This window comes from Ranitomeya variabilis, chromosome 6 (genome assembly GCF_051348905.1).
Source record: "Ranitomeya variabilis isolate aRanVar5 chromosome 6, aRanVar5.hap1, whole genome shotgun sequence".
In the NCBI taxonomy this organism is placed as follows: Eukaryota; Metazoa; Chordata; class Amphibia; order Anura; family Dendrobatidae; genus Ranitomeya; species Ranitomeya variabilis.
The window spans coordinates 440,591,280-440,611,335 of NC_135237.1; positions in this window are offsets into that span (position 1 = coordinate 440,591,280).

Here is a 20,056-nt window from a genome sequence, read left to right on the forward strand (position 1 = left end):
GACCTCACACGGACGTTCTCCGTCTGGGGTCCGTGTGCGTGCAGGAGACAGCGCTACAGTAAGCGCTGTCCCCCCCACATGGTGCTGAAGCCGCAATTCATATGCTCCCTGCAGCAGCGTTTGCTGCAGAGAAAATATGAATAATAGTGTTTCAAATAAAGATCTATGTGTCCGCAGGCCCCCCACCCCCTGTGCGCCCCCCCCGCTGTTCAGAAAATACTCACCCGCATCCCTCGTTGGCTGTCACTCCTTCCTCTCTGCCCCGCGCCTCCTTGTTGTGAATTAGACTTTTTTGGCTCCCTCTTGTGGTCACTAGTGATATGACTCTGGGATTGTCTTTCCTCAGTTTGGCACCCACCTGGGTCGTTAGTCCAGGGGTGTTGCTATATAAACTTCCTGGTTTCTCAGTCCAGTGCCTGGCATCGTTGTAATCAGTTCCTTTCTGTTTGCTCCTGTCTGCTGGTCTTGGATCTTGCAAAATTAAGCTAAGTCCTGCTTCCTTGTTTTTTGGTTATTTGCTTGCTCTTATTTTTTGTCCAGCTTGTACTAAATGTGATTCCTGATATTGCTGGAAGCTCTAGGGGGCTGGTGTTCTCCCCCCGGGCCGTTAGACGGTTCGGGGGTTCTTGAATATCCAGCGTGGAAATTTTGATAGGGTTTTTTGCTGACCATATAAGTCATCTTACTATATTCTGCTATTAGTCAGTGGGCCTCTCTTTGCTAAATATCTAGTTCATTCTTACGTTTGTCTTTTCTCCTTACCTCACCGTTATTATTTGTTGGGGGCTTGTATCCAACTTTTGGGGTCTTTTCTCTGGAGGCAAGAAAGGTCTATCTTTTCCCTTCTAGGGTTAGTTAGCTCTCCGGCTGGCGCGAGACGTCTAGAACCAACGTAGGCACGTTCCCCGGCTGCTGCTATTTGTGGTGCTAGGATTAGTTATACGGTCAGCCCAGTTACCACTGCCCTATGAGCTGTTTTTTTGTGTTTGGAGACTTGGTATGTACTTTTGAGACCCTCTGCCATTGGGGTCATAACAGTATGCCAGGCCAAGGTTGAATGTTTAATGCATTGCAGAAGTGGGATTACAAGAAAGGAAAGTCTGAGTTTTTTTTTTGTTTTTTTTTCTTTCCTCTCTTTTTTCCTCCCCTTTACCTCTGAGTGGCTTGTGCTTGATGCAGACATGAATGTCCAGACTTTGATTACAAGTGTGGATCAGCTTGCTGCTCGTGTGCAGGGCATACAAGATTTTGTTACCAGTAGTCCAATGTCTGAACCTAAAATACCTATTCCTGAACTGTTCTCTGGAGACCGATTTAAGTTTAGGAATTTCAGGAATAATTGTAAATTGTTTCTATCTCTGAGACCCCGTTCATCTGGAGACTCAGCTCAGCAAGTAAAAATTGTTATCTCTTTCTTACGGGGCGACCCTCAGGATTGGGTCTTCTCGCTAGCGCCAGGAGATCCGGCATTGGCAAATATTGATGCGTTTTTTCTGGCGCTCGGATTGCTTTACGAGGAACCCAATCTTGAAATTCAGGCAGAAAAAGCCTTGCTGGCTATTTCTCAGGGTCAGGATGAAGCTGAAGTGTATTGCCAAAAATTTCGGAAATGGTCCGTGCTTACTCAGTGGAATGAGTATGCTCTGGCCGCAAATTTCAGAAATGGCCTTTCTGAAGCCATTAAGAATGTGATGGTGGGTTTCTCCATTCCTACAGGTCTGAATGATTCCATGGCGCTGGCTATTCAAATTGACCGGCGTTTGCGGGAGCGCAAAGCCGCGAATCCTCTGGTGGTGTTGTCTGAACAAACACCTGATTTAATGCAATGTGGTAGAATTCAGACTAGAAATGAACGGAAAAATCATAGACGTCAGAATGGGTTGTGTTTTTACTGTGGTGATTCTACACATGTTATATCAGCATGCTCTAAACGCCTAACTAGGGTTGTTAGTCCTGTCGCCATTGGTAATTTGCAACCTAAATTTATTTTGTCTGTGACTTTAATTTGCTCATTGTCCTCCTACCCTGTTATGGCGTTTGTGGATTCAGGTGCTGCCCTGAGTCTTATGGATCTGTCGTTTGCCAAGCGCTGTGGTTTTGTTCTTGAGCCGTTGGTAAATCCTATCCCTCTTAGAGGTATTGATGCTACGCCATTGGCTGAAAATAAACCGCAGTTTTGGACACAGGTAACCATGTGCATGACTCCTGAACATCGGGAGGTGATTAGTTTTCTTGTTCTGCATAAAATGCATGATTTGGTCGTTTTGGGTCTGCCATGGTTACAAACCCATAATCCAGTCTTGGATTGGAAGGCAATGTCTGTGTCAAGTTGGGGCTGTCAGGAAATTCATGGTGATTCCCCGCCGGTGTCTATTGCTTCCTCTACTCCTTCGGAAGTTCCTGAGTATTTGTCTGATTACCAGGATGTATTCAGCGAGTCCAGGTCCAGTTCTCTTCCTCCTCATAGGGACTGTGACTGCGCTATAGATTTGATTCCAGGTAGTAAATTTCCTAAGGGAAGATTATTTAATCTGTCTGTACCTGAGCATACCGCAATGCGTTCGTATATCAAGGAATCTCTGGAGAAGGGGCATATCCGTCCATCCTCTTCCCCTCTTGGTGCGGGATTCTTTTTTGTGGCCAAGAAGGACGGATCTTTGAGACCTTGTATTGACTATCGGCTTCTGAATAAAATCACTGTTAAATTTCAGTATCCTTTGCCTCTGTTGTCGGACTTGTTTGCCCGGATTAAAGGTGCCAAGTGGTTCACCAAGATAGATCTTCGTGGTGTGTACAACCTTGTGCGCATTAAGCAAGGAGATGAATGGAAAACTGCATTTAATACGCCCGAAGGTCATTTTGAGTACTTGGTGATGCCTTTCGGGCTCTCTAATGCTCCTTCAGTGTTTCAGTCCTTTATGCATGATATTTTCCGGAAGTATCTGGATATATTTATGATTGTTTATCTGGATGATATTCTGGTTTTTTCTGATGATTGGGACTCGCATGTAGAGCAGGTCAGGATGGTGTTTCAGGTTTTGCGTGAGAATGCTTTGTTTGTTAAGGGCTCAAAGTGTCTCTTTGGAGTACAGAAGGTTCCCTTTTTGGGTTTTATTTTTTCCCCTTCTGTGGTGGAGATGGACCCAGTCAAGGTCCGAGCTATTCATGATTGGACTCAACCCACGTCAGTTAAGAGTCTTCAGAAGTTCTTGGGTTTTGCTAACTTCTACCGTCGTTTTATCGCTAATTTTTCTAGCGTTGTTAAACCTTTGACGGATATGACCAAGAAAGGTTCTGATGTTGCTAACTGGGCTCCTGCAGCCGTGGAAGCCTTTCAAGAGTTGAAGCGCCGGTTTACTTCGGCGCCTGTTTTGTGCCAGCCTGATGTCTCACTTCCCTTTCAGGTTGAAGTGGATGCTTCTGAGATTGGGGCAGGGGCCGTTTTGTCGCAGAGAGGCCCTGGTTGCTCTGTAATGAGACCATGTGCTTTTTTCTCTAGGAAGTTTTCGCCTGCTGAGCGGAATTATGATGTTGGCAATCGGGAATTGTTAGCCATGAAGTGGGCATTTGAGGAGTGGCGTCATTGGCTCGAGGGTGCTAAGCATCGTGTGGTGGTCTTGACTGATCACAAAAATCTGATGTATCTCGAGTCTGCTAAACGCCTGAATCCTAGACAGGCCCGCTGGTCATTGTTTTTCTCCCGTTTTGACTTTGTGGTCTCGTATTTACCAGGTTCAAAGAATGTGAAGGCTGATGCTCTTTCAAGGAGCTTTGTGCCTGACTCTCCTGGAGTCGCAGAACCAGTTGGTATTCTCAAAGAGGGAGTTATCCTGTCAGCCATTTCTCCGGATTTGCGACGTGTGTTGCAGAGATTTCAGGCTGGTAGACCTGACTCTTGTCCACCTGACAGACTGTTTGTTCCTGATAAGTGGACCAGCAGAGTCATTTCCGAGGTTCATTCCTCGGTGTTGGCAGGGCATCCGGGAATTTTTGGCACCAGAGATCTGGTGGCTAGGTACTTTTGGTGGCCTTCCTTGTCACGGGATGTGCGGTCATTTGTGCAGTCCTGTGGGACTTGTGCTCGAGCTAAGCCTTGCTGTTCTCGTGCCAGCGGGTTGCTCTTGCCCTTGCCTGTCCCGAAGAGGCCTTGGACACACATTTCCATGGATTTCATTTCAGATCTTCCGGTGTCTCAGGGCATGTCTGTCATCTGGGTGGTGTGTGATCGCTTTTCCAAGATGGTCCATTTGGTATCTTTGCCTAAGCTGCCTTCCTCTTCCGATCTGGTTCCTTTGTTCTTTCAGAATGTGGTTCGTTTACACGGCATTCCTGAGAATATTGTGTCTGACAGAGGATCCCAGTTTGTTTCCAGGTTCTGGCGATCCTTTTGTGCTAAGATGGGCATTGATTTGTCGTTTTTGTCTGCCTTTCATCCTCAGACTAATGGACAAACGGAGCGAACTAATCAGACTCTGGAGGCTTATTTGAGGTGTTTTGTTTCTGCAGATCAGGATGATTGGGTGACCTTCTTGCCGTTGGCTGAGTTTGCCCTTAATAATCGGGCTAGTTCCGCTACTTTGGTTTCGCCATTTTTTTGCAACTCTGGTTTCCATCCTCGTTTCTCCTCGGGACATGTGGAGCCTTCTGACTGTCCTGGGGTAGATTCCGTGGTGGATAGGTTGCAGCGGATCTGGAATCATGTGGTGGACAACTTGAAGTTGTCACAGGAGAAGGCTCAGCGTTTTGCCAACCGCCGCCGCGGTGTGGGTCCCCGACTTCGTGTTGGGGATTTGGTATGGCTGTCTTCTCGATTTGTTCCTATGAAGGTCTCCTCTCCTAAATTTAAGCCTCGCTTCATCGGTCCTTACAAGATATTGGAAATCCTTAATCCTGTGTCCTTTCGCTTGGATCTTCCGGTGTCGTTTGCCATTCACAACGTGTTCCATAGGTCTTTGTTGCGGCGGTACGTTGTACCTGTGGTTCCTTCTGTTGAGCCTCCTGCTCCGGTGTTGGTTGAGGGCGAGTTGGAGTACGTGGTGGAGAAGATCTTGGATTCTCGTCTCTCCAGGCGGAGGCTTCAGTATCTGGTCAAGTGGAAGGGCTATGGTCAGGAGGATAATTCCTGGGTGGTTGCTTCTGATGTGCATGCGGCCGATTTAGTTCGTGCCTTTCACGCTGCTCATCCTGATCGCCCTGGTGGTCTTGGTGAGGGTTCGGTGACCCCTCCTTAAAGGGGGGGTACTGTTGTGAATTAGACTTTTTTGGCTCCCTCTTGTGGTCACTAGTGATATGACTCTGGGATTGTCTTTCCTCAGTTTGGCACCCACCTGGGTCGTTAGTCCAGGGGTGTTGCTATATAAACTTCCTGGTTTCTCAGTCCAGTGCCTGGCATCGTTGTAATCAGTTCCTTTCTGTTTGCTCCTGTCTGCTGGTCTTGGATCTTGCAAAATTAAGCTAAGTCCTGCTTCCTTGTTTTTTGGTTATTTGCTTGCTCTTATTTTTTGTCCAGCTTGTATTAAATGTGATTCCTGATTTTGCTGGAAGCTCTAGGGGGCTGGTGTTCTCCCCCCGGGCCGTTAGATGGTTCGGGGGTTCTTGAATATCCAGCGTGGAAATTTTGATAGGGTTTTTTGCTGACCATATAAGTCATCTTACTATATTCTGCTATTAGTCAGTGGGCCTCTCTTTGCTAAATATCTAGTTCATTCTTACGTTTGTCTTTTCTCCTTACCTCACCGTTATTATTTGTTGGGGGCTTGTATCCAACTTTTGGGGTCTTTTCTCTGGAGGCAAGAAAGGTCTATCTTTTCCCTTCTAGGGTTAGTTAGTTCTCCGGCTGGCGCGAGACGTCTAGAACCAACGTAGGCACGTTCCCCGGCTGCTGCTATTTGTGGTGCTAGGATTAGATATATGGTCAGCCCAGTTACCACTGCCCTATGAGCTGTTTTTTTGTGTTTGCAGACTTGGTATGTACTTTTGAGACCCTCTGCCATTGGGGTCATAACACCTCCTACTGTATGCGGTCACGTGGGGCCACTCATTTACAATCATGAATAGTCGGCTCCGCCCCTATGGGAGGTGGAGCCACATATTCATGACTGTAAATGATCGGCCCCACGTGACCGCATACACTAGAAGCCGCGGCCAGACCAGGAAGCAGCGAGGGAGGCGGGTAAGTATTTTCTGAACAGCGGGGGGGGCGCACAGGGGGTGGGGGGCCTGCGGACAGATAGATCTTTATTTTAAACACTATTCTTCATATTTTCTCTGCAGCAAACGCTGCTGCAGGGAACATATGAATCGTGGCTTCAGCGCGATGCAGGGTACCACACGCGTGGGTACCACACGGTCCGTGTGGTACCCACTCGCCATACGGGCGGCACACGTGTGCCGCACGTATGGCCTATGTGAGTTCCCAGGCACACGGACACGGATAACTCCGGTACCGATTTATTCCGGTACCGGAATTATCTGGACGTGTGGGACAGCCCTTATACTGTACAGTACGCTCTATATACTCAGCCTTATACTGTACAGTGCATCCTATATACTCAGCCTTATACTGGTCTAAATACTGGACAGTGTGTCCTATACAGCTCTGGCAAAAATTAAGAGACAACTGCAAAATTCTCAGTTTGTCTTATTTTTCTCTTTATAGGTATATTTTAGAGTAAAGTGTAAATTGTTCTTTTATTCTATAAACTTCAGACAACATGTCTCCGAAGTTCCAAGCAATACATTTTGTATTTATTTTCTGAAAATGAAAAATGGTAAAAATAACAAAAAAATGCTTTGCTTGCAGACCTCAAATAATGCAAAAAAAACCAAACAAGTACATAATCATTTAGAAACAACAATACTAATGTTTTAACTCAGGAAGAGTTCAGAAATCAATATTTTGTGGAATAACCATGATTTTTAATCACAGCTTTCATGCGTCTTGGCATGCTTTCCACCAGTCTTTCACACTGCGGTACAAAAATGTAAGCAGTTCTTCTTTGTTTGATGGCTTGTGACTATCCATCATCCTCTTGAAAAACATTCCAGTGGTTCTCAATGGGGTTCAGGTCTGGAGATTGGGCTGCCCATGACAGGGATTTGATGTGGTGGTCCGTCATCCACACCTTGATTGACCTACTGTAGCTGTGTGGCATGGTGCATTGTCCTGCTGGAAAAACCAGTCCTCAGAGTTGGGGAACATTGCCTGAGCACAAGGAATCAACTGTTTTTCCAGGATAACCTTGTATGCGGCTTGATTCATACGTCCTTCGCAAACAAAGATTAACCTGCCCAATTCCAGCCTTGCTGAAGCATCCCCAGATCATCACCGATCCTCCACCAAATTTCATAGTGGGTGCAAGACACTGTGGCTTGTACGCCTCTCCAGGTCTCCATCTAACCAGTAGACGACCAGGTGTTGAGAAATGAAATGAGTGTTCATTCTGGTCAGATACATCTCTTCCACAGTCCATAACTTTTGATAGAATCATGTTTTTTACCTTGGTCTGTAGTCAGAAATTCAACAAAGCAGGCAAAACTAATTCATTTAATGACCATTTGCAGTTTCACTGTACCATCCGTGTGTGTGCGGTAGTGGTGGGAGACTTTACTGTAAGCTACTGGAGCTGGAATTCCTGTGGCTGCTGGCACCAGACTTGCCCTCCAATAGATGCTAAATAAAGGACTGAACTACTCATTCCAATTACAGAGCCTCTAAATTGTCTTGGATGGCTATTTTGTTGTGCTACATTAACTGCGGACTCAGTTGAGAAGTGGTTAATTTGCTTAACAGCAGCCTTTCTTAGATATGGTACACGTTTATCCGGTTGTGTCTCCGGAATAGAAACCTGATTCTCCATTACCCGTGTGTACTCTACAACCCCACCTGTAGGAGTACTGTGCTAAAAAGACGCTGTGTGTACTGTGGGGGAAATGTGTCACATGCTCTGTGGGTGGAATTTTTAACTGGACTACCGGTAGGATGCTGTGCAGCAAACCGCCAGCTCCATCCAAGATCTTACTACCAGCTTTTCATTGGCGGCATTTGTGCCACTGGAGCTGAAGTTTTGGAGCTGAGGGGGAAGATGTAAAAACATACTCTGAGGGTGAAATTCATAATCAGCTTCTGAGGGGGTACTGTGCCCCATGCTCTGTGGATGAAATTTGTAACTTTTTTAAATTTTTAAGTCATTTCCCTATCCAAATTTGTTTGTCCTGTTCTTTCCCCCGTTTAGCTTTCTTTTGCAGCCCCCTAGCCCTTTTTTAAAATCAGATACATTTTTATTTAAGCAAATTCAAGGTACAAAGCAATAAAACAAAAATCGCAATGAGAACAACATTAAGGCTGTGTGCACACGTTCAGGATTTTTCGCGTTTTTTTTCACTATAAAAAATGCAAGAAAAGCAGACATTAAGCATCCTATTAGGCTGCCGTCACACTAGCAGTATTCGGTCAGTATTTTACCTCAGTATCTGTAAGCCAAAACCAGGGAGAAACAAATAGTGGAAAAGTATAATAGAAACATATGCACCACTTCTGCATTTATCACCCACTCCTGGTTTTGGCTTACAAATACTGATGTAAAATACTGACCAAATACTGCTAGTGTGATGGCAGCGTTATTAGAATGCAATCCGCAGTTTTTGTGCACATGTTGCGTTTTTTTCCCCGGTGGAATCGCATTCTGGAAAAAAACGCAGCATGTTCATTCTTTGTACGGAATCACTGGGATTCCGCACACATAGGAATGCATTGATCCGCTTACTTTACGCCTGTGGCTATGCCCACCATGCGGGAAGTAAGCAGATCATGTGCGGTTGGTACCCGGGGTGGAGGAGAGGAGACTCTCCTCCAGGCCCTGGGAAACATATAATTCTTAAAAAAAAATAATGAAAATAATAAATCGTGATATTCTCACCTTCCGGTGTCCCTCGCAGCGTTCCCGCTTCTCGCGATGTTTCCGTTCCCACTGATGCTTTGCGGCAATGACTCGCGAGACCGCTACGTCATCACAGGTCATTGCCGCGAGGCATCACTGGGAACGGAAGCTGCCGGGATCATTGCGAGCATCGGGAACGCTGCGGGGGCCACCGGGAGGTGAGAATATCACGATTTATTTTTTTAAAAAAAATATTTTCAACATTAGATCTTTTACTATTGATGCTGCATAGGCAGCATCAATAGTAAAAAGTTGGTCACACTTGTCAAACACTAAGTGTGACCAACCTGTCAATCAGTTTTCCAAGCGATGCTACAGATCGCTTGGAAAAAGCTAGCATTGTGCAAGCTAATTACGCTTGTAAAACACTAGTGTTTAGAGGGAAAACGCATGCCAATTCCGCATGCATTTTACCCGCGGCACAGTTGTGGAATTGCCGCGGAAATTTCCACAGCAAATCCGGACGTGTGCACATGGCCTAACAATGGTCATTAGTTTCAGAAATTCCCTCCCTTCCCCTCCCCCTCTCCCCCATTACATACAAGAGCAGCAAATAATGCATGGTATAACCTAAGTTCAGGGTCATCTTCTCTCCACCCAAGGTGTCCATAGTGTCTCAAATGTTCTTATAAATGTTTTTTTCCATATTCACAATAGAGTCAGACTGTCTGAAAAATTCCCTCAACGTCGGCGGATCTTCATTTATCCAGTATCTGGCGGTTAGGTTCCACGCAATATATAATAATCTAGCTATTGCAACCTTATATTTATTACGTACCCGGACCTCCTCCACATATCCCAGTATACACACCACAGGATCCCTCTCAATTCTACAATCATACACTCCTCCTATGGCATTAGCCCCTTAATCCCATATGACGTACTATCCCGTCAAGGTGACCTGGGACTTAATTCCCAGGGATGGGATAGTATGTCACAGCGATCGGCCGGGTGCCAGATGACTATCGCAGCTGACATCCGGCACTATATGCCAGGAGCCGTCACGGACCACCCCCGGCACACTGCGATCAAACAGGATCGCAGCGTTCCGGGGGCATAGGGAAGCATCGCGCAGGGAGGGGGCTCCATTGCGTGCTTCCCTGTGACCCTCGGTATAAGGCGATGTGCTCACCTTGTACTGAGCGTCTCCTCCCTGCAGGCCCCGGATCCAAAATGGGCGCAGGGCTGCATCCGGGTCCTGCAGGGAGGTGGCTTACCAAGCGCCTGCTCAGAGCAAGCGCTGGTAAGCCAGGAGCAGTGCACGTCAGATCGCTCAACTGACATAGTGCATTGCAAACTTATAACATGATGGCCCCCCCGGGGCAATGTTATAAAGTAGAAAAAAAAGATATTTAGATGTGTAAAAAAAAATTATTCCTAAATAAAGAAAAAAATATATATATTGTTCCCATATATACATTCCTTTATCTAAATTAAAAAAAAACAATAAAAGTACACATATGTAGTATCGCCGCGTCCGTAATAACCCGACCTATAAAACTGTCCCCATAGTTAACCCCGTCAGTTAACACCGTAAAAAAAAAAACGAGGCAAAAAACGCTTTATTATCATACCGCCGAACAAAAAGTGGAATAGCACGCGATCAAAAACACAGATCTAAACAACCATGGTACCGCTGAAAATGTTATCTTGTCCCGCAAAAAAACAGCCGCCATACAGCATCATCAGCGAAAAAAGAAAAAAGTTATATTCCTCAGAATAAAGTGATGCAAAAATAATTATTTTTTCTATAAAATAGTTTTTATCGTATAAAAGCGCCAAAACACAAAAAATGATATAAATAGGTATCGCTGTAATCGTACTGACCCGAAGAATAAAACTGCTTTATCCATTTTAGCAAATGCGGAACGGTATAAACGCCCCCCCACAAAAAAAAAATTCATGAATAGCTGGTTTTTGGTCATACTGCCTCACAAAAATCGGAATAAAAAGCGATCAAAAAATGTCACATGCCCGAAAATGTTACCAATAAAAACGTCAACTCGTCCCGCAAAAAACAAGACCACACATGACTCTGTGGACCAAAATATGGAAAAATTATAGCTCTCAAAATGTGGTAACGCAAAAAATATGTATTGCAATAAAAAGCGTCTTTTAGTGTGTGACGGCTGCCAATCATAAAAATCCGCTAAAAAAAACCCGCTATAAAAGTAAATCAAACCCCCCTTCATCACCCCCTTAGTTAGGGAAAAATAAAAAATTAAAAAAATGTATTTATTTCCATTTTCCCATTAGAGTTAGGGCTAGGGATAGGGTTGGGGCTAGGGTCGGGGCTAGGGTTGGGGCTAGGGTTAGGGTTGGGGCTAAAGTTAGAGTTGGGGCTAGGGTTAGGGTTGGGGCTAGGGTTAGGGTTTGGATTACATTTACGGTTGGGATTAGGGTTAGGGGTGTGTCAGGGTTAGGGGTGTGGTTAGGGTTATGGTTGGGATTAGGGTTAGGGGTGTGTTGGAGTTAGGGGTGTGGTTAGAGTTGGGGTTAGGGGTGTGGTTGGGATTAGGGGTGTGTTTGGGTTAGGGTTTCAGTTAGAATTGGGGGTTTCCACTGCTTAGGCATATCAGGGCTCTCCAAACGCGACATGGCGTCCGATCTCAATTCCAGCCAATTCTACGTTGAAAAAGTAAAACAGTGCTCCTTCACTTCCGAGCTCTCCCGTGCGCCAAAACAGGGGTTTACCCCAACATATGGGGTATCAGCGTACTCAGGACAAATTGGACAACAACTTCTGGGGTCCAATTTCTTTTGTAGCCATGGGAAAATAAAAATTTGGGGGGCTAAAAAAACATTTTTGTGGGAAAAAATTATTTTTTTATTTTCAAGGCTCTGCGTTATAAACCGTAGTTAAATACTTGGGGGTTCAAAGTTCTCACAACACATCTAGATAAGTTCCTTGTGGGGTCTAGTTCCAATATGGGGTCACTTGTGGGGGGTTTCTACTGTTTAGGTACATCAGGGGCTCTGCAAATGCAACGTGACGCCTGCAGACCAATCCATCTAAGTCTGCATTCCAAATGGCACTCCTTCCCTTCCGAGCTCTGCCATGCGCCCAAACGGTGGTTACCCCCCAGATATGGGGTATCAGCGTACTCAGGACAAATTGGACAACAACTTTTGGGGTCCAATTTCTCCTGTTACCCTTGGGAAAATACAAAACTGGGGGCTAAAAAATAATTTTTGTGAACATTTTTTTTTTTTATTGTCATGGCTCTGCGTTATAAACTGTAGTGAAACACTTGGGGGTTCAAAGCTCTCACAACACATCTAGATAAGATCCTTAGGGGGTCTACTTTCCAAAATGGTGTGACTTTGTGGGGAGTTTCAATGTTTAGGCACATCAGGGGCTCTCCAAACGCAACATGGCATCCCATTTCAATTCCAGCCAATTTTGCATTGAAAAGTCAAACGGCGCTCCTTCCCTTCCGAGCTCTGCCATGCACCCAAACAGTGGTTTACCCCCACATATGGGGTATTAGCGTACTCAAGACAAATTGCACAAAAACGATTGGGGTACGATTTCTTCTGGTACCCTTGGGAAAATAAAAATTGAGGGCAAAAAGTTCATTTTTGTGAAAAAAAAATATTTTTTATTTTTACGGCTCTACATTATAAACTTCTGTGAAGCACTTGATGGGTCAAAGTGCTCACCACACATCTAGATAAGTTCCTTAGGGGGTCACATTAGGCACATTAGTGGCTCTCTAATGGTGTCCCATCTCAATTCCAGCCAATTTTGCATTGAAAAGTCAAATGGCGCTCCTTCCCTTCCGAGCTCTGCCATGCGCCCAAACAGTGGTTTACCCCCACATATGGGGTATCGGGGTACTCAGGACAAATTGTACAACAACATTTGGGGTCCATTTTCTCCTGTTACCCTTGGTAAAATAAAACAAATTGGAGCTGAAGTAAATTTTTTGTGAAAAGAAATTAAATGTTCATTTTTTTTTTAAACATTCCAAAAATTCATGTGAAACACCTGAAGGGTTAATAAACTTCTTGAATGTGGTTTTGAGCACCTTGAGGGGTGCAGTTTTTAGAATGGTGTCACACTTGGTTATTTTCTATCGTATAGACCCCTCAAAATGACTTCAAATGTGATGTGGTCCCTAAAAATAAATGGTGTTGTAAAAATGAGAAATTGCTGGTCAAATGTTAACCCTTATAACTCCCTAACAAAAAAAAAATTGTTTCCAAAATTGTGCTGATGTAAAGTAGACATGCGGGAAATGTTACTTATTAAGTATTTTGTGTGACATATCTCTGTGATTTAAGGGCATAAAAATTCAAAGTTGGAAAATTGCGAAATTTTAAAAATTTTCGCCAAATTTCCGTTTTTTTTTCCACAAATAAACGCAGGTAATATCAAAGAAATTTTACCACTATCATGAAGTACAACAGTCATGTCTCAAGAAAACAGTGTCAGAATCACCGGGATCCGTTGAAGCGTTCCAGAGTTATAACCTCATAAAGGGACAGTGGTCAGAATTGTAAAAATTGGCCCGGTCATTAAAGTGCAAACCACCCTCGGGGCTTAAGGGGTTAAGCACCGCTGTCCAATATGGGTTCAGATTTGGACACTGCCATAACATATGGAGAATTCCAGCCCCCTCCATTCGGCACCGAGGACACTCAGAAGTCTATCTCAGACCCGCTCAATACAGCCGTTCAGGAGTCCTATATACTGTATGGAGTACATATATCTGCGAGAGTCTGCCCAGTTCACTCAGCGATAATTGGGGTATATATTCCATAATCACTTACCATTTATCTTCCTCTATCCTACCCAATTCTTCCTCCCATTTCCCCTGTGCTCTAATAGGATAATTATTTATAAAAGTATGCAATAGATCCTTATAAATGCCCGACTACCACTTTTGTTCCCCCCTCAGCGCAGACATAATCAATCAATATATCCTTGTGAATCTCCATATTCATCATCTTGCTCTGCGTAACATAAGTATGCCTAAACTGCCCATATTGAAATCTGTAGACCTCCGGTAGTCCATAATCCTCCTGCAACTTTCCAAAGGGCACCAGTCCCTGCGTGTGGTGCACCTGAACCATGTACTGTATTCCTAGTCTCATCCAATTTTTAAATTCTCCCATTTTAACAAATTCCGGTAGAGTCTCGTTTTGCCATATCAGGGAAGAATTTGTCAAGTGCTCCAAACCCCTTATTTTTTTAATTGCCTCCCAGACTTTATGCATCAGCGCTAAAGTAGGATACACCAAAACCCATCTTACTAAAACTCCCTGCCTCCAACCTCTGAACCAAGGGATCAAGAGACCCCTCCCCATCACTTGGACCAAGATCATTTGTATTGAACTAGCCCCAGACACATCCCTCCACCCCCTTATCTGTTGGCCCTGAGCAGCTAAGTAATAAATCCAAGGGTTCGGAAGCGCCAGTCCCCCTCCATCCTTGGGCCTCTGCAATAACTCAAGCCTGATCCTCGGGTGCTTTCTCCCCCACACAAGATCCCTAAATATAGAGTCAATAGTACAAAACAACCGCCTAGGGAACCAGATAAGGGCATTGTGCAAGACGTACAACAGTTGGTGCATCAAAATCATCTTAATCAAATTAATTTCTCCCACTACTGAAATATACAGTTTACACCATGCCCCTACTTTACTCCTGAAGTTACTCAGCAGTGGAATCAGATTCAAATCTACATAGCTCGAAATCGGAAGTGCCACCTGAATGCCCAGGTATTTAAACAGTCGCATCACTGCCAGCTTACTACCCTCCCCCGATACTGGCAAATCAACAACACAATCATCTACAGCCATGACAGTGGATTTTTCCCAGTAAATTTCTAATCTCGATATAGGCCCAAATGTTTTAATAATATCCATTGCTCTCAACAACAACTCTCCGGAATCCTCCAAAAAAAGCAACACATGATCTGCATACAAGGATACTTTTTCTTCTACCAAGCCATATCTGAACCCTTTAACCGAAGCCGTCCTCCTAATTGTCTGCGCCAAAGGCTCCACTGCCAAAGCAAAATGCAGCAGGGACAGTGGACACCCCAGCCTAGTCCCCCTATGAAGTGCAAAACTCTCAGACATTTTCCCGTTAACTCTGACCCTAGCGGTTGGGGAAGTATATAGCAACCGTATCCATGAAATAAAGGTCGGCCCAAAACCAAAGCGTTCCAACACCCTCCAAAGATACTGCCATGCAAAACTATCAAACGCTATACGCGCATCCAATGATACCACAACCCTACTGTCCCTATTGTCAGACGGCAGCTGCAAATTCAGAAAAAGTCTACACAAATTAATCGCCGTAGACTTATTTGGCATAAATCCGGATTGCTCAGGATGAACAAGATCTTGAACCACACTCGCCAAATGGCTAGCCAAAATTTTAGCCAAAATCTTTACATCTACCGTCAGCAACAAGATGGTCCTATAAGATTCCGCCAACCCCAGATAGCCCCCTAGCCCTTACTTCGACCATTTTACAGAACTGAAGCTTGGGTCCCCGTTAACTTATATGGGGTTCGGGGTTAAGTTTGGCCAAAACCGAACAAGTCTGGCCAAAACCGAACATCCACGGGTTCGCTCATAACTAATGTTGGGTTAAAATTAGGGATCAATTTTACATTTTGTAAAATATATTTACAAATCTTAGTTTTTTTGTTTTTTTAGTTTAGAGACACAGTCACTTTTGAAGTCATTATGTATATTGAAAAACCTTAAAAGTGATACCATTTTGAAACTTGCACCCGTTAATGTATTCAAAACCGCTTGCAAGTGTTTCACAGGAATTAATGCTAATTGGAATTAAAAAATGAAAAATTATATATTTTTCACTGCATTGTTGCTTTAGCCAAAACTTTGTCAAGAGGTAATATTAGTAAATTAGCACCATAATTTGTTAAGCTTTTTCTTACAAACATGGCGATACACTATATGTGGCCAGAAACTGCTGTTAGGATACACGGCAGGACTTAGAAGGGAAGAAGAGCTAATTGATTCTTGGAGCACAGAATGGTCTGGAATAGTTTTCAAATGCCATGTTGTATTTACAGAGCCCTTGGAGGGGTGAAAACAACAGAGACCCCCCCTACAAGTAACCACATTTTTTAAACTGCACTCTTCAAGGAGTAGAGTGAGCATTTCAAGCAGACAGGTGCTTGACAGAATTTCATAACAGTGACCATGAAAAAATACATTTTTCCACTAAAATGTTACTTTAGCCACACATTCTTTATTTTCATATTAAAGGATGTTAGAAGAAATGGATTTTCTGAATTTCTTCTAAATGTGTGCCCCCCCCACCCCAAATGTGGTTGGAAATACTGTTTGGCCATACGGCATGGCATAGAATGAAAGTGCGCCCTTTCATTTTTGTTGCGCAAATTTGGCTGGAATAGATTGTGTATGCCATGTTGCAATTGCATAGCCATCGAGTGGCAAAAACACTAAAAGCTCAGGACAAGTGACTTCATTTTAGAAACTGGAACCCTCAAGCATTTCATCTAAGATCGAGGTGAGCATTTTGAACCCATATGGGCTTCACAGAATATAGCAACAATGGGCTGTGAAAATGAAAAATTAATTTTTTTCCTCTGAAATGTTTCTTTAGCCACAAATTTGTAGTTCACAACGAGCAGAACGAACTGACCACACAGTTTGTTATGCAATTTCTCCAAAATGCAGCAATACCCTATATGAAGTGGGGAACTAGTGGCTGGACACATTGATGGACTCTGAAAAGGAGCACCTTTTGGTTTTTGGAACATAGATTTTGCCGAAACAGTTTGCAGGAATCTTTGGCAGAGCACCTAGGTGCCATCATAGCTAAATCCTCCAAAATTTACCACATTTTGGAAATTGCAAAATAAATAAAGCTAGGGTGGTGAGCATTTTAACAACACAGATGTCTTATAAATTTGTTATGAAAAAAAAATAAAAAATTTCCATGGTCAGAGCACAGTCTAAGGGGCTTGTGTGAAAGTAGAACTGACAATTTATAAAGAACTGCAATGCTTTATAACAGCGATCAGACTGCAAAAAGTGAAAGTCCCATATTGCAAAATAAAAATATATATTATAAATACCGTAAGCACTAATCATGGTGCTCCTTCCCTTCTGAACTTTTCACTGTGCCTCAAAAGCAGTTTTCAACTACATATGGGGTATCGGTGTACTCAAGAGAAATTGCACAACAAATTGTATGGTCCATTTTGGTCCTGGTACCCTTGTAAAAAGGAAACATTTGGGGCAAAACCAACATTTTGGGTGAAAAATGTATTTTTCCATTGTCACAGTTCAACGCTATAAACTTCTGTGAAGCACCTGGGGTTTCAAGGTGCTCACCACGACTAGATAAATTCCTTGAGGGACCTAGTTTCCAAAATGGCATCACTTTTTGGGGGGTCTACTGTTTAGATACATCAGGGGCTCTGAAAACCAAACATAGCGTTTACTAACAATGCCATCCAATTTTTGGCTACAAAAGTCAAAAGGCGCCCCTTCTCTTCCGGCCCAGAAGAGAAGGGGCGCCTTTTGACTTTTGTAGCCAAAAATTGGATGGCATTGTTAGTAAACGCTATGTTTGGTTTTCAGAGCCCCTGCCATGGGTCAAAAGTGTAGTTTTCCCCCACATATGGGGTATGGATGTACTCAGGAAAATTGCACAACAAATTGTATGGTGCAATTTCTCCTGTCCCACTTGTGAATATCAAAAAAATTGGTGCTAATGGAACATTTCTGTGGGAAAAATTTGATTTTTTATTTTCACGGCTCCATGTTTATAAACTTCTGTGGAGCACCTGGGAGTTCAAGGTGCTCACCACACATCTAGAGACATTCCTTGAGGGGTCTAGTTATCAAAATGGGATCACTTGTGTTTTTTTTCACTGTTTAGGCACATCAGGTGCTCTCCAAATGCGACATGGTGCCGGCTAATGGTTCCTGCAAATTTTGCCTTAAAAAAACCTCAAGATAAATTTCACAACAAATGGTAAGGTGCATTTTCACCTGTTACTCTGTGAAAATGCAAAGTAATTATTTGTGAAAAATAGTAAAATGTTCATTTTTTTCTTCTAAATTGCATTTATTCCTGTGATGCACCTGAAGGGTTAATAGAATCATAGAATCATAGAATGTTAGAGTTGGAAGGGACCTCCTGGGTCATCTGGTCCAACCCCCTGCTCAAAGCAGGATTCACTAAATCATCCCAGACTGATGTCTGTCCAGCCTCTGTTTGAAGACTTCCATTGAAGGAGAACTCACTACCTCTCGTGGCAGCCTGTTCCACTCATTGATCACCCTGTCAAAAAGTTTTTTTCTAATATCTAATCTGTGTCTCCATCTATTCAGTTTCATCCCATTACTTCTAGTCTTTCCTTGTACAAATGAGAATAAAGATGATCCTTCTACAATGTGACAGCCATTGAGATATTTGTAGACAGCTATTAAGTCTCCTCTCAGTCTTCTTTTTTGAAAGCTAATCATTCCTAAATCCTGTAAACGTTCCTCATAGGACATGGTTTTCAGACCAGTCACCATTCTGGTCACTCTTCTCTGAACTTGCTCCAGTTTGTTGATGTCTTTTTTTAAATGTGGTGCCCAAAACTGGGCACAGTATTCCAGATCAGGTTTGACCAAAGAGGAGTGGAGGGATAATTACTTCACGTGATCTAGACTGTATGCTTCTGTCAATACATCCCAGAATTGCATTTGCCTTTTTGCTGCTGCATCACACTGTTGACTCATGTTCAGTCTGTGATCTGTTACTATTCCCAAGTCTTTTTCACATGTGCTGTTGCTTAGCTCTATTCCTCCCACTCTGTATATGCTTTTTTCATTTTTATTGCCCAGATGTAGTACTTTGCATTTTTCCCTGTTAAAAATAATTCTGATAGTTGCTGCCCACTGCTCCAGCTTATTTATATCTTTTTGAATCCTCTTTCTCTCTTCTCTATTATTAGCTATCCCTCCTAGCTTTGTGTCATCAACAAATTTAATCAGTTTACCCTCAATTCCTTCATCTAAATCATTGATAAAGATGTTGAACAACACAGGGCCCAGGACAGAGCCCTGTGGTACCCCACTTGAGACATTCATTCAACTGGATGTGCAGCCATTTTCGACCACTCTTTGGGTCTGATCACTAAGCCAGTTATGAATCCACCTAACAGTTGCCTTGTCCATTCCACGCTTAGTCATTTTTTTCAATAAGGATTGTGTGAGATACTTTGTCAAATGCTTTGCTGACGTCAAGATATACTATATCTACAGCATTTCCCTGATCCACCCAGTCAGTGATTCTGTCATATAAGGAAATTAAGTTAGTCTGACATGACTTATTAGTTACAAACCCATGCTGACTCTGTTTAATCACTTCATTCTTATCCAGCTACTTACATACATGTTGCTTAATAATTTGTTCAAAGATCTTTCCTGGTATAGACGTCTGACTCACCGGCCTATAGTTCCCTGGGTCCACCTTCTTCCCCTTTTTGAAGATATGAACAACATCTGCTCTTCTCCAGTCTTCTGGAACTTCTCCCGTTCTCCAAGAATTTTCAAAGATTATGGAGAGTGGTTCAAAAATTTCATCTGCTATCTCCTTCAGTACTCTGGGGTGTAATGCATCTGGACCCAGAGACTTGAATTCATTTATGTTAGCTAAGTGTTTCCTCACTATCTTTCTGTTTATAGACATCCTGGATTCTTCAATTCCCTTAATAGGACAGTGAAACTCAGTTGATGTTAGATTTTCTTTCTCAGATGCAAAATAGGAATTTAAAAGTTTGGCCTTCTCAACATCCTTTCTTACCATTTCATCATTTTCATCCTGTAAAAATCCTATAGCATCTTTGACTTTTCCTTTACTTTTGACATATCCCCAAAATCCTTTTTTATTGCTTTTGACGTCTCTTGCAGGCCTTCATTCATTGTCAGCTTTAGATAATCTGATTTGTGCCCTGCAGGTCCTGCAGACAGAATTATATTCTTCTTTAGATATGATTCCTTCTTTCCATTTGATAAACATTTCTTTCTTCCTTTTTAGCATGCGTTTAAGTTCTGTGTTCATCCATCCTGGTTTCCTTAAATGCTTAATTAAACTTCTTGAATTT